At 42.5% G+C, this 20,420-nt stretch overlaps 1 long non-coding RNA gene across 1 annotated transcript in view; it reads left to right on the top strand.

Moving 5' to 3' along the window:
* Positions 1-5,958, top strand: part of LOC132396958 (uncharacterized) — a 32,162-nt gene extending 26,204 nt beyond the window's left edge. The window contains exon 4 of the long non-coding RNA XR_009513198.1: positions 3,399-5,958. This is a non-coding gene — a long non-coding RNA (uncharacterized LOC132396958). The remainder of the gene's footprint in view (positions 1-3,398) is intronic.
* Positions 5,959-20,420: the final 14,462 nt, after the last annotated feature.

Here is a 20,420-nt window from a genome sequence, read left to right as displayed (position 1 = left end):
GGAGCGGTGTCTAATATTTGCACTTAGAGATTGAGCTCATATGAAATAAAGCTAACATTAACAGCACCTCAAGGATCCAAAGATGAAAGCAACTCCTTATTTTGTATAAATGTTTTGAAACCTCATCTCTGCAGTTTCAATAACTATTCTTTTACCAGCGGATATAATTTAAGATTAATGTGGGATATTTCTTTACAGTCCACAGTAAATATGATATGTGTTAAAAATAAACTTAGGAAAGCTGTGAATTTCAAATGATTTACTTGGCAGAGCTATGCAAACTTTTAAACTTCCATCCGTATGACAGAGTAGTCACCATGGAGTAAGAAAATGGTCAGCAAATGTCATTGAACAACAATGTATGCTAATGTAGATTTACAATACACTGGGAATATACTCAACACCAGGGAACATTACACATCAAGCAGCACAGAGAATTCAACAACTGAGAATTTCAGTACTTAATATACACTTCAGGGTGTGCTGTGATAACTTGTACATTAATCAACAACTGAAAACTCACTGCACATAACTCAATAATTAATTAAAGGAAATTATAGAAAAACATTTTCTCTTTACTTTGTGGTTTTTATAAATGACTTGGATGAGGAAGTGGAAGGGTGGGTTAGTAAATTTGCAGGTGACTTGAAGTTTGGCGATGTGGTGGACTGTGTAGAGGGTTGTCGTAGGTTACATTAGGACATTGATATGATTCAGAGCTGAGTTATTAAATGGCAGATGGAGTTCAATTTGGAAAAGTGTGAAGTGGTACACTTCAAAGCAATGCTAATGGCAGCTTCTTAGCAATGGAGAAACAGAGGGATCTTGGGGTCCATGTCTATCAATCCCACATAGATGCTCTGCAATTTGATAGGGTGATTAAGAGGGCGTATGGTTTGCTAGCCTTCATTAGTCGGGAGGTGCACTGGAATTGAGTTCTGGAGCTGCAAGGTGGCATTGCAGCTCAATAAAACTTTGGTTAGACCATGTTTAGAGTATTATGTTCAGTACTGGTTGCCTTATTTTAGGAAGGATGTGAAAGCTTTAGAGAAAATGCAGAGAGGATTTACTAGGTTAGAGAACATATTTTATGAGGAAATGTTGAGCAAGTGAAGGAGGATGAGTGGTGACTTATTAGCAGTGTATAAGATGAAAATAGGCATCCAATAGAGCGTTTTCCCAGAGCAGAAATGGCTAAAACAAGAGGGCATAATTTTATGATGATTGGGGGAGACCTTAGGTTTCTTTACGCAGAGAGTGGTAAGTGGTACACTTTGCTGTACTGCTCTATGATTGTTCTTTTGGGAGGAGATCAGATTTAGGATACATAAAGTAGAAAAGTCTTTTATCAAAGGTAGCTTAAAAAAGATCAGTTAGAAATTGAAAGTCGAGAAACTCTGCAGATGCTGGATATCCAAAGCATACATACAAAGTGCTGGAGGAACTCAGCAGGTCAGGCAGCATCAATGGAAATGAATGAACAGTCAACATTTTGGGCCAGACCCTTCTTCAGGGCTGGAAAGGAAGGGGGAAGACGCCAGAATAAAATGGTAGGGGAAGGGTAACAAGGTTAGCTATTAGGTGATAGGTGAAGCTAGGTGTGTAGGAAGGAATCTGATAGAAGAGAAGAGTGAACCATAGCAGAAAAAGTAGGAGGGGAGCCGGGGGAGGTGATACACAGCTGAGAAGAGATAAGAGCCAGAGAGGGGAATAGTGGGGAAACTGAAATTGATCAATTTTATTAGATAAAAATATTAAAGATTAGGGAACCAAGGAAATGAAATGGAGTAGGATATAGTTGTAATCTAACCGAATGGTGAAACAGTCTTGAAGGACTTTTCCAAAAGGTTAGAACCCAAAGGACTGAATGGAAAATCACAAAATGGATCCAAAAGAGGTTTGGGTTGCTTTAGTGAGTGGATGCCTGTGATGAGCGGTATACCATAGAGATCAGTATTGGGACATTAACAGATTTTAATATAAATTAATAACTTAAATGTTTATGTAGGAGGTATAATTAGTAAGTCTGAATATGACACAAATATTGGTATCATGGATAATTAGGAGGATAATTACTAAGGTTTGCTGATCAGCTGGTGAATTGGACACTGGCGGATGGAATTTAATCCTGATAAATGCAAAGTGATGCATTTTGAGAGGTCAAATAAAGATAGGTCATAGACCATGACTGGTAGGGACACAAGGGTATTGAGAAACAAAGAGACTTTGTTATACATGTCCAAACATCCCTTACAGTGGTAGCATAGGCAAACTGGGTAGGATACAGGATAATAGTCTTCATTAGCTGGAGCAGAAAATATAAGAGCAGTGCAACTATGGTACACCTTTATTGAACATTGACAAGGCCACACCACAAAAACTGTGTAATTTTGTTTGCCACAGTAGAGAAAGGGCATGATTCTCTTAAGAGGATGCAGAAGAGATGCGTCAGGCCAAGGATGCTGCCTGGGTGGAGCATTGTAGTTATAAAGAGAGACTGGATAGACTGGATTTACATTCTTTGGAGCAGAGGCTGAGGAATATGTATAAAATTATAAGGGGCATAGGTGGTAATTTTTCCTCCACAGTGCTGGGGGTCTAAAACCAAAGTAAGAGATTTAGCGTAGATATAAGAAACAATTTTTTCACCTGGCTGGTGGTTCCAATGTAGAATGCATTGTCTGAGAAGATGGTGCAGGCAGAGATTCTCATAAGAATTAAGAAATACAGTGCTGTGCACTTGAATTACTAAGCTATATAAAGCTATGGACCAAATGCAGGCAAGTGGGGCCAGCGTGGACATTACCTCCCATGGCAGCGCATTCCAGACAAAATTACTTGCTCCTTTAAACTTCCCCCTCTCCTATTTTATATAGGCATCCTGTAGTATTTAACATTTCCATCCTGGGGAAAAGACTCTGACCATCTATTCTATTTATATCTCACATAACTTTATAAACTTCTATCTGATCTGACACTGAAGAGTAAAAAATCCAAGTTTATCCAGATTTTTCTTATAGCTAGTGGAGTCCAATTTAAACATCTGATAAACCTCTTCTGTACCCTCTCTAAAGCCCTCACAACCTTCCTATTATATAAAACAAACTGTGAAATTTAAGGAGAGAGTTGCTGGCAGTGTTGAAGAGCTGCATTACTTCAATGGACACTTTCACCAGTTGTTTGGGAATAAATGTCATACTAATGTTGACTTGGAGTCTACTTAGCATCTTAAGTCCACTGTTGCTGGAGTTCAGAAATGTACTTAAAAACATGTTAATAGAATTACCAGAATATTATATCTAGACCATTAACTCTTTGAATAAGATTTATTTTGGAAATTCTCTGTGCTCTTTGCATAAAAAACAATGTGTTATGCTATCTTAATGTAAACTTTATAGGTGTCACAGAAGAAAGGGAGAACTTGATCATGGATATCTTTTAGGGGGTTCACCCCTGTCAGGAAGACAAAAGGAGAAAAGAGTTCGAGCCGAGACAAAGTTGTACCAGCTGCTTCAGATGATCATATTTGGAAAGCAAGGAGGATGAAGGTGTTTTCTTCTGCATAGTAGTTCCAGGCATTGATTCTCCTCTGGCCCTCCAGTGTGATATCTATATCCTCATCCTTAGGCCATGATCTGAGCAGTACGGTGCTGATGTAAGACAGGCAGCATGTTACAAACATCAGTGCAAGGAGCCTATACAGAATACTCCACAAATATCTCATCTTTTCAGTATTTAAGTAAAATGACTACAGTTTTTTGATTGAATGATGTCCCCATATGGCTAATCCAGGCTCGACAAGAAGCTCAGGGACCTTGGCCTTGACCCTGCCTTGTGCAGCTGGATCCTGGACTTCCTGTCAGATCGCCAGAAGGTGGTAAGAATGGGCTCCCTCACCTTCACCCCTCTAACCCTCAACACAGGAGCCCCTCAGGCCTGTGTACTAAGCCCCCTCCTTTACTCTCTGTATACCTATGACTGTGTCACCACCCACAGCTCTAATCTGCTAATTAAATTTACGGATGACACTACATTGTTTGGCCTAATCTCGAACACCAATGAAGTGGCCTACAGGGAAATTTCTTCCCTGTAAAAGTCAAGTAAACAAAGAAGTAAAAGTCAAGTAAACAATCTCTCCCTGTCGCAAAAACAAAAGAGCTGGTTATGGATTTCAGGAAGAACGGAGATGGGCTAACCCCTATTGACATCAATGGATCTGAGGTTGAGAAGGTAAACAGCTTTAAATTCCTTTAAAGACCTGACGAAGGGTCTTGGCCCGAAACGTTGACTGCTCATTTCAATGGATGCTGCCCAACCAGTTGAGTTCATCCAGCTTGTTTGTACGTGTTTAAATTCCTCGGCATCCACATCACTGAGGACCTGATGTGGTCTGTACACACCAGCTGTGTGGTGAAAAAGACACAACAGCACCTCTTTAAGCTCAGATGGTTGAGGAAGTTTAATATGGGCCCCCAAATCCTAAGAACTTTCCACAGGGGTACAGTTGAAAGCATCCTGACTGGTATGGGAACTGTACCTGCCTTAACTGCACGATTCTGCAGAGAGTGTTGCAGACCTGTACTTGTGAACTTTCATGATTCAGGACATTTACGAAGACAGGTGTGTAAAAAGGGTCCATGGGATCACTGGGGGCCCTGAGTCCCCCCAACCACAATCTATTCTAGCTGCTGGAATCCAGGAAATGGTACCGCAGCATAAAAGCCAACACCAATAGGCTCCAGGACAGCTTCTTCCACTAGGCCATCAGACTGATGAACTCATGCTGATTTGAGTGTATTTCTGTTACATTGACTGTTCTTTTTATTACAAGTTACTATGATTGCACATTGCACATCTAGTCGGAGATGTAATGAAAAGATTTTTACTCCTCATGTATGTGAAGGATGTAACAAATAACTGTTGGAAGAACTCCAAGATGGTGGCGCGACGCAGCTTGCAGTGGCCACTCCAGAACTGATTATCTGTTATTTGTGAAGTGGGTTGCCATGCGCAATCATAATTGATTGAAAACGGACATGGAAGCACGGAGAAACATTGGGAAATTCCAGGAAGACCTTCTTCGTTGCTGCTGCTGTAAGGTCCGGGACTCTGCTGGGAAGAACAGGCCCCCAGTCCTCGGGGTCACGTTGCCAACAGCCATTGGTGGGGCCATCTTAATACGCTCGGCAGAGGATGGTGCGCGGAGAAGCTGTGCCAGAGGGGATGGTCGTCGGCTCGGAGGTTCGACAGACTCGAAGTCCTTTCGATGGACTCAGGTCACTTTCGGTGTGTGCTACGTCTGCGAGGCTGGGTTCGACGGAGCTTTCATTGTGTGCTGCATCTGCGAGGCTGAGTCGGGTGGCATCTTGGAAGTCCATAGCGGGGGTATTTCCTTCTGCTGCCAGCATGGGATGACGAGTCTGTCGAGACCCTGGGGACTTGTGGAAACTGTGGAGATTTCTTTTGAACTTACAGTCCTTTAACATCTTTAACATCATTTTTATTAATTATGCTATTGTTTGCACTGTTGTAACTATATGTTGTAATTATGTGGTTTTGTGCAGTTCTTGTAGCTTTAGTTTTTGGTCTTGTTTTCGTCTGGTGGATTTTGAGCTCCTTTCCGGGGAATGCACTAGACGGTAGCGCAATATTAATACACAGCAGCCTCTCCAGACTCTGGATTGGGGATTGTCAAACATTACGTGGATTTTCTGGTGTAGTCTGTTTTGTCATATGCTTGTGTGATATCATTCTGGGGGAACGTTGTCACATTTTTTAACTGCATTGCATTTGTGGTTTCTAAAGGACAATAAACTGAATCTGAATCTGAATCTGAATAAAGTCAATTCAATATGGGGAAGGGTTGTCTAATTTGAATTCTACCCATTTAGCCCATTTTCACCCTTTGGGTAAAAAAATCAACAACTCCAGGCCAAAATGCCTAGTTTTAATGATTAACAAGTGAGGTTTACTATTTAGCTGAATATCAAATGTGCACCAAGCCTGCATTTAACATTTAGTTTCAAAGGTACATTTAATGTCAGAGAAATGTATACAATATATATCCTGAAATGCTTCTTCTTCACAACCATCTACAAAAACAGTGCCCCAAAGAATGAATGACAGTTAAATGTTAGAACCCCTAAGTCCCCCCACGCTCCCCTCCCTCCCCACGATAAGTGGCAGCAAGCAACAATCACCCCTTCCCCCACCAGCAAAAAATAGCATCGGCACCCGCCACCAAGTACTCAAGCATGCAGTAAAAGCTACAGCAAAGACACAGACTTGCAGTATTCCAAAGACTACTCATTCACCTGGTATTTGACATACCACAGGTTCTCTCTCCCTAAAAAGGGAGAAAGAGTTGTCTCTGTTTCACAGCACAGTTTGATTGAGCTATGGAAGAGTAGGAATTGCAACTAATGATAACGAGTTTTCTGTTAAAAAGATGGATTGTTGGTTTCTTTCTACCAGAGCCCCAAAACATCTTAATGACACATTAAGGTTTGTACTGAATGTAATTAAAGTGACTATATCACCAAATACCATAAGGAAAATAAAAGGGCCTTGGACAATTGTTTCAAAAGCAACTGAGAGGTTAAAGCATTGCTTGGTAACATGGATTTTTGTCCCAGAAACTAAAAATACTTGCAGCAGAGCATGTTTCAGGACATAAGCCATGATATTAAACCTGATTCTGAATACACATTCTGTGTACATTGAACTTATGTTAATGTTCTTTGAACTTTGATATTTGTTGAGCATATGAACTGAAATGTGGAACTATTTTGGGCTCTTAAACAATTCCACAAGAAATAACATAATACATGTTAGTGCAGACCTTTGTAGAAATCCATTGAACATTTTCCCTTAATAATGCAGTTACTGGATTAGCAATCCAGACACTAGAATAATAAAATATTAGGGTTGGTCTTACTATGATGCTAATTTGATAGGAAAACTCCAAAAATTCAGCAAGTTCATGATTTTGGTGAAGACGGACTGGCGAATTTTCCAGACCTCTGGGTGTAATGGCAATTAATACCCTTATTTTCTGTGTTATACAGTACTGCCATAAATGTCCCAGTGAACCTGATAAGTTTCAAGGGTGTGCGGGAACAAGGGCCTCAGTGAGTTTTAAGTGTGCAACAGTAACAGAGTTCCAATAAGTTTCAAGGAAATTCAAGAAAAGGGCTCTGGTGAGTTTCAAGAGAGCGTGGAAATCAGGTGCTAGTGAGTTTCAAGGTGACTCAGATGCCGAAGCATTAGGATTCAGAATACTGTAATTGGAAAGCATATTACTGGAATTATACTGTGATTTGTTAGAATAATCTGCATATCTCTGCCATTTATTGAATGGTATCAGGAAAAGTGGCAATGAACTTGTCAGAGTGCCATTAAACTTGATGACTTACCAGTGCCCTACAGGGACAGAAACTTTTGGACCTGACTGAAACGACATGACATTCAACCCATTCCAATGTGGTTAACAATTAACTGTTAATATAGCAGGTGCCTGTTCTTATTGGCAGAGTTACTGCCTGTAACTGAGCTCTAATGTGCTTTTACTAGTCAAAAAGGCCATTTCCAACTGAAATGTAGGCAATGGAATTTAACTGGAAATATCCAAGTCATTTGTTTATCATGTGGAATTCACATTTAACTTATGGCAAATAAATTACTGCACAGCAATTATAATTTACTCAGTGCTTAAGCAAAAGCTACTGTAGTTTCTCACAAAAAATGCAGGCCAATTATTCCAAAAAAATGCAAAATAGTTACATGTGAATTGCCTATATAAAATTAACCTTAGTTTCTTACAGTAGAATGACAGAAATTGTGACTTGTGTATATTGGCTGTTAGGTGCAACCATTGTTTAATGGTTGGAGGGATTGCTGTTTAAGTTCAATAGAAAGTTGACATTGGCAATGCTATGAAGTAGCATTTACTCACTGATGAACATCTTGGGTTTTGCCAAGACCACTCAGCTCCAGGTCTCATCACAGCCAAACACAGATCAAGGAGCAGAAATTGGAGGTGACATGAGTGACTACCTTTGATCAAAGCAGTATGCGACTGAGTACAGCAAAAAGACATCTTAGAAAAACTGAAGTCAATAGGCATCAAAATGAAACATTCCCTTGTCTAGATTCATACCTCACACAAAGGCAGAAGTTTGTTGAAGGTTAATCCATGACTTCACTGAAGGAATTTCTCAGGGCACTATCCTAGGACAACCAAGTTCAGCTGCAATATCAAGGAGCTTCCTTCAGTCACAAAGCCAGAAGCAGGGATGTTCACTGACAATTGCACAATGATCAGTTCCATACAGAACTCAGTAAATGAAGCAGGCAGTACCTGCATGCCACAAAAGCTACACAACATTGAAGCATGAACTGAAAAATGGCAAATAAAACTTGCACTATAGAAGGATAGGCAGAATCACAAGCAGGTTTAATACCACCGACACAAGTCATGGAATTTGTTGTTTTGTGGCAGCAGTACTGTGCACTACATAAAAAGATTTCTATAAGTTACAAAATCAATTAAGTAGTGTGAAAGACAATGAACAAGTTAGTGTTCATGGGCCATTCAGAAATCTGATGGCAGAGGGTAAGAAGCTGTTCCTGAATGAAGGTCTTCAGGCTCCTGTACCTCCTCTTGACAGTAGTAACAAGAAAAGAGCATTTCCCAAATGGTGAAGGTCTTTAATGATGGATGTCACCTTCTTGAGGCACTGCCTTGATGGTGGGGAGGGCTGTGCTCATTATGGAACCAGCTGAGTTTACAGCTTTCTGCGGCCACTGGCAATTTTGTGTATTTGAATCTCCATACTCATCTGTGATGCATCCAGTCAAGACAATGCACATCTCTAGAAGTTTGCAAGAGTGGTGACATACCAAATCTCCATTTCTAATGACATCTCATCAGTGGTGTACGTTTTTCATGTTTGTATCAGTGTGGGTCCAAGATAGATCCTACAAAATGTTGATGCCTAGGACCTTGATGCTGTTCAGCCTTTTCACTACTGATCCCTCAATGAAGACTGGTATGTGTTCGCCCAACTTCCCCTTCCTGAAATCCACAATCATTTCCTTGGTCTTGCTGATACTGAGTGCTAGGTTGCTTTTGAAACAGCATTCAACCAATCAGAATCAGATTTAATATCTCCGGCATATGTCGTGAAACTTGTTAACTATACAGCAGCAGTACAATGAAATACATGATAAGTAAATACAGTTGGGGGAAAAAACTGAGTTATGTTAAGTATATATATATTAAACAGTTAAGTTAAAATACATAGTGCAAAATAACAGAAATAAAAAAGTAGTGAGGCACTGTACATGGATTCAATGTCCATTTAGAAAATTGATGGCAGAAGGGAAGAAGCTGTTCCTGAAATGCTGAGTGTGTGGCTTTAGGCTTCCGTACTTCTTTCCCACCAGTAACAATGTGAAGAGGGTGTGTCTTGGGTGGTAGGGATCCTTATTGATGGACGCTGCCTTCCAAAGGCACCGCTCTTTGAAGATGTCTTGGATACTATGGAGGCTGGTACCCGTGATAGAGCTGACTAGTTTTACAAGTTTCTGCAACTTATTTCAATCTTATTTCAATTTATTTCATGGTGATGCTGCCAGTCAGAATGCTCTCCATGGTACATTTGTAGAAGTTTTCAAGTATTTTAGTTAGCAAATCAAATCTCCTCAAACTCCTAATGAAATATAGCTATTGTCTTACCGTCTTTATAGCTGCATCAATATGTTGCATCCAGGTTAGGTTGTCAGAGATATTGACACCCAAGAACTTAAAATTACTCACTGCTACTCACCTAAATGACCTATCTTGCTCCCATCTGCTTTTTCATCACCATCTGAAATTCTGCCAATAATGGTTGTATCATCAGCAAATTCATAGCTGGCATTTGAGGTATGCCTAGCCGCACAGTCATGGGTATAGACAGTTGAGCAGTGGGCTAAGCAGACATTCCTGTGGAACGCCAGTGTTGCTCGTCAGTGGGGTGGAGAGGTTACAGGCAGTCCCTGAATTACGAACGTCTGACTTACGAACAACTTGTACTTATGAACAGAGGGAGGAGAACGCCGTCCGCTATTTTAAGTCTGATCATGACGCCGTCCACTATTTTAAGTCATTGCCATTAACACTGTGTTGAGTGTGTAACTTTGTAATTGGCTTAAATATTTCTTAGCAAGATTCACCCTGACCCCCCCCCCTTTTTCCAGTCAGCATTGCCCCCTTTTGCCCCATTTAACCTGTTTCAGTGTGAGTGGACTTTAGGACCCAGGGGAGCAGAGGATCTGCGGCTGTTGCTGAATCTGCAGTTTTCAGTTCCGTTGACAGAAAACGATCGCAATTGAAAATGAAGTGGAAATAATAAAGCGATCGGAAAGAGGAGAAACGTCATAAGTCTTTGGAAAAGCTATAGTCAGTCTATAGTCATTGGCTATAGTCAGTCAACGATCAGAACAATTTTAAAGGATACAGGTAAAGGATAAAGTGAGAATAATGGAACATGTGAAAGACCCTGCCCCGATGAAAGCTACAATTATTACTAAGCAATGTAGTGGTTTAATTATTGAAATACACATGTTTCTTAAGTATTTTATATGCATAGAAAGGTGAAATATATACTATATACTAAGACAAACATTTGACTAACTTGATGCTAAATAATACTGGATGTACCTGTTCCAACTTACGTACAAATCCGACTTAAAGATGGACTCAGGAACAGAACTTATTCGTAACCCAGTGACTGCCTGTATTTTCAATCTGCACAGATTATCGTCTTCCAGTTAAGAAGTCGAGGATCGAGTTTCAGAGGGAGGTATGAAGGCCTAGGTTCTGTAACTTTTCGATCCGGACTGTAGGAGTGACAGTGTTAAATGCTGAGCTACATTCAATAAACAGCATCCTGACAGAGGTATTGGCACTTTCCAGGTGGCCCAAGGGTGTGTGGAGAGCCATTGAGATTAGGTCTGCTGTAGACCTTTTGTGGTGATAGGCAAATTGCAGTGGGTTCAGGTCCTTGCTGAGACAGTTGTTGGTTCTAGCCAAGACCAACCTCTCAAAGCATTCCATCATTGTAAATGTGAGTATGACTGGATGACAGTCGTTGAGGCAGCCATGCTGCACTTCTTGGGCACTGATATAATTGTTGCCCTTTTGAAGAAGGTGGGAACTTCCGACTCTAGCACTGAGCGACTGAAAATGTCTTTGAATACTCTCATCAGTTGGTTGGCACAGGTTTTTAGAGCCTTACCGAGTACTCCATCAGGCCCTGTGGCCTTGCGAGGGTTCACCCCCTTGAAAGATAGCCTGATGTCAGCCTCTGAGACAGAGATCCCAGGGTCATCAGATGCTGCAGAGATCCTCTTATCTGTAGTTTTATTCTCCCTTTCAAAGCGAGCATAAAAGGCTCATTAAACCCATCTGATAGTGAAGCATCGCTGCCATTCATGTTTTGCTTTATAGGAATTACTGGCCTGCAAATCATGCTTGAGTGAACGAGCATCTGATGTTGCCTCCAACCTTGCTTGTAATTGTTTCTTGGCTCTACATACCTCAGTCACCAGAATTAAATACCACAGATCTAGCCCTCAGCAGACTTTGAACCTCCTGATTCGTCCACAGCTTTTGGTTTTGCTTGTAGGAAGTAACAGCCTGCAAACCCTGCCCGAGTTATCGTGTATACGATGTCGCCTCTAACCTCTCCAGTGTGCTTCTTCATCACTATCTATAGTTTTGCAAACAACAGCAGTGTCACTCGACAAATTTAGATATTTTAGAGGTGATGTTATTACGATCCACACTGACTGTGATCTCCCAATAATAAAGTCAATGATCCAGTTGCAGAGGGAGGTATGGAGATACAGTTTTGAAGCTTATTTATTAGTACTAAAGGGATGATGGTGTTGAATACCATGCTGTGATTGATAAAAAGCAGCCTGACAAATGGGGCTCAAGGCAAAATGGCAAAAATACCACAGGTGCCATTGCTCAATACTGCCATCAGTGAGGAGGTGCAGGAGCCTGAAGACCCACACTCTATGCTTTAGGAACAGTTTCCCCTATGTCATCAGATTTGTGAACAGTTCATGAACCCATGAACACTATTACCTCACTATTACTGTTCTGACTATTTACTTTTATATTGTTCCTTGCAGTATTTTTTAATGTCTTACACTGTGCTGCTGCCACAAAGCAAAATATTTCACAACATATGTCAGTTGTAATAAATCTGCTTCTGATTCTATAGTACAATTAAAGACTGCTTAAATATAGCAGAATGCAAGAGATGTTTGGCATTTATCTTGAAAAGTTACAGGAAAAACATTGAATGAAAAAAATTCATACTCTCTATGGAAAATACAGTCATGAAACATGAGCTAACTTGGCACCACACAGTGTAGATGATGTCTTATTTGGTGAAATGGTAGAGTAATGTTTCAATCCCTATGATAAGTCGGCACTCTCGATGTTGGCAGTGGGCTTGGAGTGGTGACAAGGAGGGTAGGTACCCCATCGGGAACATCAGGTGGGCACCCTCCTTCTTTGATGTTTCATTAATAAGCCCACAACATCTTCAGAGGGCTCAATGGTGCTAGCTGGTGTCCCAGATACAACCCCCTCAGTTCAATACCATCCTGTCTTCATCTGGCAGCCCAGTTGTTGTCTTTCTTTTTAATCCAAATCCAATTACTGCTTTCTTCTGCTGCATCTGACAAGGACTTGATTGCTTGTTAGAGTGAATAACCCCTCACCCCCATCTTCTTCAATAGACTGGTCATAGATGTGGCCACAAATCCCCTGCACCCCACTTCTACAGGGAAGATCTTGGTCTTCCAACCGTTCCAGGCAGTTTCAGTTGCCAGTTCAGAGTACTTGGTCCTTTTCCTCTCATAAGCTTCTTCAACACCATCTTCCCATCTTCAATTCCACAACAAACACATGCCAGCTTGGCTGTTGTGGATGACAGGATCTTGTCTAGCTGGAGCGTTGTAGCTGCAATGTCTGGGGGAAACACAAGCTTTTTTTCCAAGTCCATGTCCATTTTCCAATCCCGAGCAACCTGCAGAATGCTTATATCCTTTGATGTTACTTGGTGCTCTGGAGGTTGGCCTGCTGGTACAAATCGTGTGATGTGAACATTTTTTGCGGATGTTTGTGGTGATTTGCCTCTGTTCCAAGATTGATGTCAGCTGTCTGAGAACTTGGTTATGCCGCCAAGTGTACCGCCCCGGCTGAGGCTCGTGGTGCATCCTGTTAAAATGTGCCTTAGTGATCCAGGTGCTTGACAAAGAGAGCAAGTGGGGTCTTCTCTCCACCACTGGTTCAGGTTCTGGGGTGTGGGTGAGAGGTTATAAGTGGTTCTGATGACAAAACTCAGCTGGGATCCCTCTATCTCCCAGATGTCACACCAGCTGAGTTTTGTCATCAGAACCAGCTGAGTTTTGTCATCAGATGTCACACCAGGCTCTCCCAATTAGTCCATTGGCCCTGCTTGACCATTGCGACGGCCCTGGCGTGTCGCTCTGCCTCCTCACCTCCTCCACCACGAGCCATCTCTTCTGCACTGATGTTGCTTTGTGCCATTGAGCAGTCTTTGGGACGAGCCCGAGCCTGGCTCTCTCAAGTTGGATTTGGCCAACCACATCCCTGAACTGAAGAGCAGACTTAGCACTCTGAACAGCTTCAGATGGGGTCAACTTCCTCCCCGTTCCCACATGGGTGGCCGCTGTTCGAATAACAGCATCTTCAGATTCAGTGAGGGTCATGCCCAACCTCGCTTTGGTACATTTCAATTCTTCCACAAGACTTGCAATTTGTAATTCCAATTTGCTGTTCCCATACAGTCCAACAGGAGTTAAGCATCGTGGAAGTCCAAGCCACTGTTTCACATGTGTGCTGATTACTCTTTCGAGCTTCTCCACCTTGTTGATGGGGATTTCATACACTGTTGAAGGCCACATGAGTCTTGGGAGTATGCCCAACTGAAAGCACTACAGCTTGAGTTTTCCTGGCAGCCAGGTCTTGTTGATGCGAGCTATGTACATGGTGGTATCCTTTTTGAGTTGTTTAAACTGCTCAGTGTCCTTAAGCTTAGCATCATACCATTAGCCCAAGATCTTCAGTGGCATTTCTGACACAGTTGGAACAGGTGTTCCGTCAATATGAAATCTTTGATCCATGACTTGACCTTTGACAAAGGAGATGCTTCTGCACCTGCTGGGCTTGATCTTCATCCTCGCCCATGTGATGTTTTGATGAAGCTTCTGCAGAAGTCTCTTGATGTAGGGGACAGTTGTCGTCAGTATTGTTATATCGTCCTTATAGGCTCGTATCGGTGGTAACCTTTGACCAAACTGAAGCCGTTTTCCTCCCGCAACCCATTTTGAGGCTCTGATAATGAGCTCCATTGCCATAGTGAAGGCCAACGGGGAGATGGTGCACCCCGCCATGATGCCTATTTCCAGTGGTTGCCAAGCTGTGGTGAAGTCTGATATTGTGAGACAAACTTGCAGATCCTGGAAGTCCAATGTAAAATCCAATGTAACTTCTGCCACCTCCTATGTGATCCCACCACCAGCCACATCTTCCCCTCCCCCCCACTCTCGTCTTTCCGCAGGGATCGCTCCCTACACGACTCCCTTGTCCATTCATCCCCACCATCCCTCCCCACCGCCCCCTGGGCACTCATCCCTGCAAACGGAAGAAGTGCTACATCTGCCCCCACATTTCTTCCCTCACCACCATCCTAGGCCCCAGACAGTCCTTTCAGGTGAGGCACCACTTCACCTGTGAGTCAACTGGGGTGATATACTGTATCCGGTGCTCCCAATGTGGCCATTTATACATTAGGGAGACCCGCCGCAGACTGGGAGACCGTTTTGCCAAACACCAGCGCTCAGTCCTCCAGCAGTGGCGGGATCTCCCTGTGACCACACACTTCAATTCCACAGACCACTCCCACTCCAACATGTCTGTCCATGGCCTCCTCTACCGTCAAGATGAGGCCACACGCAGGTCGATGGAGCAATACCTTCTCTCCTGCCTAGGTAGCCTCCTACCTGCCGGCATGAACATCCAACTCACAGACCTCCGTTGATACCCCATGCCCCCCCCCCTTACGCCCATCCCTATCTATTATTTTAGTCTGGTTCTCTTTCTCTCTCTTTTTCCCCCCTCACTATAATCTCCCCCCAGCCCTATCTTTCTTTCTCTTTTATTTCCCATAATTCTCCACCTTCCCCCAGCCCATTTCCCTCCAGCCTATCACTTCCTAGCTCTCTACTTTATCCCTCCCCCCACTTCTTATCCCCCCTTGACCATCCCATGTTACTTCACTCCTGATGAAGGGTTTTGGCCCGAAACATCATCACTACCTCCTCCCATAGATGCTGTCTGGTCTGCTGAGTTCTGCCAGCATTTTGTGTTTTTATTAGATCCTGGAAGTAGTGTTTTACCAGATTTGTTACTGTTGCAGGCACCTGAAAGAATTCAAAAGCAGTCCACAGTAAGGAATGAGGAACATAGGCATTGGCCAGGTCGAGGAACAAGACATGCAGATCCTTTCCATCTTTCTTAACCATTTGGATTCGATGCCAAATAATGCTGGTTATGTTCAAGGCACCCTGAGAAGCCTGCTATGCCAGCCTTTTGGGTTGACATATCAATCAAATGGTTTTGTTTCAGATACTTTATAAGTCTTTGTGCTGAAAAGGATCTTGCCTTCCATGTTCAGGTTTATTTGGTGAAATTGTTCGATGGTGGACGAATTCTTTTCTTTTGGGATCAGAACTACCCCCCCCCCCCCCCCCCCGCTCTTCTTCAGGCTTTGGGGATCACTTGTTTTTCCCATGCAACCCTCATGTTTCTCCAGAGAAATTTCAGAACATCCAGGACGTTCTTGTAGACACAATACGGAACACCGTTAGGGCCTGGCGCTGATGCTGATCTCGCCTTCTTCACTGCCTCTTTCACCTCACTCAGCTTGGGAGGGCTGATGTTAAATTGACATTGTGAGGGTGAGATTGGTGGAATGTCAGCTGGGACATGTGTCAGTTCATCTTTTAGCTCATCAGTGTGGATGGTTCTAAGATGTCTTTCAACCTCTTTTTTTTGATACTTTCAGGGATCCGCTTTTCTCTTTTGTGAAAATGCCTTTCACATATTTAAAAGGGGTCTTTGTAGAAGTCTGTTCTTGCTTTTTCCTTTTTGTGTTGTTACCTTAAATTCTCTGCTCTGCGCGGCTTCGAGAGCCTCTGTTTTTGGTCCTTTTGAAGGAGGTTGATGCCCTCCCTTCCTTCTGCTGTTGCTTTTTTCCACAACTTCCTCAGGCCTCTTCTTTCTTTAACAAGTTGTTGGATTTCTTGGAGACGATGGGATTTGGGGGGGGAGGAGGCATATCTTTCCTGCTCACTTGCTCCTTCACTCCAAATTTCTCCTTCTCCGCTGTAAATCAGGTCGCCCATCTTCTCCAACTTCTTTTCTGCTGATCCCTTGATGCCACTTAAGATCAGGCTCACATCTGAATTGATCGTTTCCCACTCCTTGCTGTTAGACTTTGGCCATTTCACCAACGGCTTAGATCCTTGCATATCCTTCACTTTACGATGTGCCTGGCAGTGTCTTGGACTACTGCTTGTGCCTGAAACTTCTTCCAGATCCCGTAGGGTGCTGATACTCTGCAGACTGTGGGTTTCTTCCTGCTGCTGAGTTTCATCTGACTGATTTGATCTTCCTCTTAACAGAATTTGGTCAATGCGGGGCCCTGGGTTGGAGATTTTCAAGCATTTTTTCTGTACTTGATGAATTTTGGACAGACAGACATACTTTATTGATCCAAAGGGAAATTGGGTTTGGTTACAGTCGTACCAACCACAAATCGATGTTACTTTAGTTCAGCCACACCTACAGGTCTGAAGAACATGTCTTGCGCTATGCTGCTGCCACAAAGCAATATATTTCACAATATATGTCAGTTGTAATACACCTGCTTCTGATTCTATAGTACAATTAAAGATTGCTTAAATATAGCAGAATGCAAGGGATATTTAGCATTTATCTTGAAAAGTTACAGGAAAAACAATGAATGAAAAAAAATCATACTCTCTCTGGAAATACAGTTATGAAACACGAGCTAATTTGACACCACACAGTGCAGATGATGTCTTATTTGGTGAAATGATAGTAAATTTAGGGACAACTTCAACCTTACAACGTCTGAGATACACCCTATCCTCATTATATGCGGGGGATACGTTCCTCACAGTTGAAGCATAATGTGAAAAATTATTTAAATGGAGTAAACAGGGATGCATTCTGGAGGGCTTCCTAAATATGTTTTATCTCTAATTTATTCACATTTTCATACCAATATGACACAAAAACAGTACCACAAGGCAACATTCATATTATATTTCATTAATTTAAGGTAATATTCAACGTAATAAATCATAGAAAGCTAACATACCAGGGTGTACAGTACTCAAACCCTTAAGAGCACAGGGGGTTTAGTGAATGGTAAACTAAAACAGGCTTCATCTTACAGTCTCCTTCAGCATTGGAACACATAAGCAAAGTCAATCTATCCTTTGCTGCCTTGAAACCTGATGCAGTTTTTTCATCCTTACTTATGTAAGTGTGTTTCGGCATACGCTTCCAAAAAAGCCCAGTCTTGTCTGCATTAAACACATGCTTTGGTGTGATGCCTAACTCAGTTATCACAGCCCGTAACTGCACAGGGTAGCGTTCAGCAGCTTCGTGGTCAGCACAAGCCTGCTCACCACGCAGAGCTAAATTGTGAAGCCTGTGATGATTAACAAACTTAGAAAACCATCCCCTACTTGCATTAAAGCTAACAATATCACTTGACACTTCCTCACTAGCCTCTGAACAAAGGCAACCATAAATTTCCAAAGCTTTTCACATGAAGATGATCAGAACTAAGTGTTTTTATTTCTGTTTCATGCTCAATGTACAAACTCAACATTTCCTCCATTTTTGTCATAATCGGGTTACGCACTTTGGTAACAATCTTTGAAGACTCTTGTGGTGAATCAATCACTGCACTTTTTATTTTCGCAGCATTTTTCTTTATGTTTCTGATCGTGGACTCATCCAGGCCGAAATAACGTCCTAGAGCTGTGTTACCTTCAACTGATGTGGCCCTATTTATAACTTACAACTTTTTTTCAAGTGTTAAAGCAGTTCTCTGCCGCTTGGCTGATGGCTCAGGACTTGACATCGGATGCTTAGGAGACATAGTTAAATATTTCAAGCACAAAATCACTGAACTGTAGGTAAAAACAACAAAAGTTTAAGACCGCAAGATTGCACATCCACACATTGTCAAAACCAATGTGAGACTGTGAGGCGTGCTCACATGATTTGTATGGGCGGGAAAGTGGTGCTTCTCATCCCAACAGTGAGACTGTGAGGCATGCGTACCTGACTTGAACTGACAGGAAAGCAGGGCTTCTCATTCCAAAAGTGAGACTGTGAGGCAAGCGCACATGACTTGTATTGGTGGGAAAGCAGTGCTCCTTGCATAACTGTGAGTTTTGGACGCGTAAAAGGAGAAGTTGGTAGAAATAGATTCCTCACATAACTGTGAATCCGCATTGTCTGAAGATGCATATAATGAGGATAGGGTGTATTTCAGAGCTACAATTTCAGTACATGTCAAAACACGTCAGAGTAGGTGATTCTCAAAGCTCTAGTTTTGGAAAGGACACATAATTATGCTCAAAAATCGATTAGTGTACACAGACCAGGTACTTCAACACCCCAGGTCTTATTTTTGAATAAAGGTAATGCAGAAGAATTTTACTCAGTTTTTGATGCAGATATGAGATCAGTACAATGTCACTGGAATGGTAACAGTAATGTCGGCTGTGTCTTCCAGATCGGAAAGTTGGGAATACCTTGCTTTACATATTGACAAAAGATGGGAGGCCCTGCTATTGACACCAAGGCAGATACTCAGATTTGTTTTGTCCATTTAAACAGCCAATTACTATAACCGCAAAAAAAATGTTAGGCATTGCACACATTAGCAAAAAATGGAAAGTATAGTCCATGTATCCTTGAATATGCAGAGCACACTGGTGGGGATGCCATGAGTACCACAGGAATAAATAAAATCATGGTAAGTTTAAAACTATCCTTAAGATTAATGTTCTGTGTATTATGATGCATAAAGATACTTCAGTGGGTTGCAGAGTGATGGGATGAAATGCATCCAGGCACCAACTGTACCCAAGTTCCTGTGCCCAGGAGCAACTCCTGCTGTACACAGACAGCAGAAGGGCTGGAAACACTAGGATGAATGAGGCAGAAGGGAGAAGATGAGAAACTTTTCCCTTGACAGAGATGTCTGTGAAGGGAGGGCTTAGACTTTTTCTGAAAGGAATTTGAGAAAGGGTTGTTTTTCATGCTGAAAATAGTTGAAACCTGGAATGCATTGCCCCAAAGGGGTGGAGGGGTGGCGCTGGGTGCAAATAATCTCACTACATTTAAGAGGCATTTATTTATTGATTGCATACTTTCATGGGCTGTTGCATCAAGAAGTTTCCAGCACTAGACAGGGTCAAGACTGGAGCACTCTGGTTAACCACTGCACCAATTCAGCAGAAAGGACCCCTTATAATTCGACTACTGTCAGAACCGGTCTACCGATGACACCGTAGCCACATCACTAACACCATCCTCACTCACCTGGAGAACAGGGATGCATGTGTTAGAATGCTGTTCCTGGACTACAGTTCAGCATCCTACACCATAATTCCCTTCAGAGTTGGCAGGAAGCTCAGAGACCTCAGTCTGCACCCCGCCTTGTGCTGCTGGATTCTTTCAGATCACCGACAGGTGGTTAGGATGTGCTCCCTCACCTCTGCCCCTCTAACCCAAGGCTGTGTCCTGAATCCCCTTCTCTACTCCCTTTGCACCTTGAGTGTACTGCTAACTCAGTACAGCTCTTCCACATCAGGCGACTGAAGAAGTTCGGCATGAGCCCCCAAACCCTCAAGATCTTCTAAGGGCACCATTGAGAGCATCCTGACTGGCTGTATCACCGCCGGGTATGGGAACTGCACCAGCCTCGATTGCTGGGCACTGCAGAGAGTGGTACAGACAGCTCAGTGCATCTGTGGATGTGAACTTTCCTCTGCTGAAGACATTTACAACGGCAGGTGCAGAAAGAAGGCCTGGAAGATTATTGGGGACACCAGTCACCCCAACCATAAACTGTTTAAGCTGCTTCTGTCTGGCAAACGGTACCACAGCATTAAATCCAGACTAACAGGCTACAGGACAGCATCTTTCTACAAACCATTTGACTTATAAATTAACACGTCAATACATTGCAATGGAATCATAACGCAAAGATTCTTACTGT

Source organism: Hypanus sabinus, chromosome 1, assembly GCF_030144855.1.
Source record: "Hypanus sabinus isolate sHypSab1 chromosome 1, sHypSab1.hap1, whole genome shotgun sequence".
Taxonomy (NCBI): Eukaryota; Metazoa; Chordata; class Chondrichthyes; order Myliobatiformes; family Dasyatidae; genus Hypanus; species Hypanus sabinus.
Note: the sequence above shows the minus strand (reverse complement) of the source record. Positions and strands in the feature narration are given on the sequence as shown.